At 42.7% G+C, this 1,840-nt stretch overlaps 1 protein-coding gene across 1 annotated transcript in view; it reads right to left on the bottom strand.

Annotated features, from left to right (window-relative positions):
• The window catches only part of PCDHGC3 (protocadherin gamma subfamily C, 3), a 108,433-nt gene that overhangs the window by 89,986 nt on the left and 16,607 nt on the right, over positions 1 to 1,840 (bottom strand). The gene's annotated exons all lie outside the window — the stretch shown is intronic.

Here is a 1,840-nt window from a genome sequence, read left to right on the forward strand (position 1 = left end):
GCACAAGAGGGCCATCAAGGCAATTCTAAGGCCTGCCTGGCACCCCCCCCCCATCTTTTCTTAGCATTCACACAGCTTCTATGGCTGACATGTTTCTTAGTTCTCCACCTGTTTTGGTATCATTGCTTTAGGCACCATCTTTCCTGTTTTAACATTTCATCCACAATACTGCCCAGCATGACATACATTTAAATCACTCTAATCCAAAACTTATTTACTTGGGAATATGGCACATTGTTTTAAATGCAACCTATTTTCAAACAAAGCTGCCATGCCCCCTAACTCTAAAACAGACTACTACTCTGGAATGGCAAAAGATATTCCAGTCATATATGGATAGTATTAACCTGCATGGACATGGGAATTGTATATATATATAGTTTCCTTCCTGGACCCCAAAAGCAAAGGAGTGCATACAACATCCTCTGTCAAAGTGAATGGAGAAGCCTACTGCATGGTCTGCAGAGCCCACTCACACCTTTCCAACTTGAAGAGCTATAATACATTCCATTTACTTTAACTGGCATTTCCACTGAACGTGTGTCAATTGGCTTTACCCCATAGCCCATGTCACTTTAACATAAATGGGTGGTATATCACTAGGCATATTTAATAGACAAAATGGCAGAAGTACACACATTTCCTTTTGGTTACTAAAGTCCTACTTGAGGGCTTACAAAAGAAGCTGCATCCAAAATGTTAGCTAGATTTTCTTTATCTTCTGCTTAAAATCATAAATCTATTTAATATTTTATTTCTAAATTGTCTTTTCCCCCTGTAATGTTGGTTGAGGCAGTGTTTTTGCAGGCCTAAAACATTACCTGCAGTTAAACCATAAAAACATGTGACCATGATCAAATTCTGCAAAGAAGAACAGACATGATCCAGTCAAAATCAAGCACTTTCAAATCCCGCTGATTTCAGTGGGCAAGCTAAGCATTTGTTCAAATAGTGCATCTAACCACAAGTAGCTGTAAACACTGGGAAAGCACCTCATGGTATTCAGAGAAAGCTTTTGTTAAGAGGGGCAACTTGCCCAAACTTCCCTAAAACCTGCCCAAGCTTGTTCAAATGGATTTTTACAACCCATCCCTTGAGAAAACCAATTATGTTTGACCCTACATGATACCATGGGGTGAAGAAAAGCATGGATTGCTGGATAGTTGATCCTATTTTGTGCGACTGCGCGAATGGTTTTGGGAAACTTTGTGGATTCAGCTGAAGGAGCCCAGAAACTGGTGTGTTGATTGGGATATGAACTTTGCCAGCTAAGCTAAGCTAAGCAGCTGCTGCGATGTCATGAGAACCAGATTGCACAGGGTTGTGTTTCACACATAAGGGGGGAAAGACCCCCCCTCTTGAATGTTAGCACACACAATCATGTGATTCAAGAGTACTTTTTCTTGAGCCCCAGCCTGAAACACTGGAAAGCCCCAGAATGCAGTAGGGATTGCTAACAGAGCCTGAAGACTCATGAAAGCACCTGCAACTCTGACAAACAAGAAGACCAGTCTCGTGACTGCTAAGAAGAGCTCGACCTGGCGTATTGGTTTGGGCAGGGCTCCTTTTGTAGAAAAAGCCCAGCAGGAACTCATTAGCATAATAGGCCACACCCAGCAGCAGAAACTCATTAGCATATTAGGCCACACCCCTGACAGCACAGCTCATTAGCACATTAGGCCGCACCCCCATGTTACCAGAAGTGTGGTTATCCAGCCACACCCACCTTTTGCTTCTTATTCTGTTTACCTTGTTTGTTGCAAAAACCCAGGGCCTTTTTTGTAGCAGGAACTCCTTTGCATGTTAGGCCACACACCCCTAATGTAGCCAGTCCTGATGA

Source organism: Gekko japonicus, unplaced genomic scaffold (assembly GCF_001447785.1).
Source record: "Gekko japonicus isolate JY-2015 unplaced genomic scaffold, Gekko_japonicus_V1.1 scaffold834, whole genome shotgun sequence".
In the NCBI taxonomy this organism is placed as follows: Eukaryota; Metazoa; Chordata; class Lepidosauria; order Squamata; family Gekkonidae; genus Gekko; species Gekko japonicus.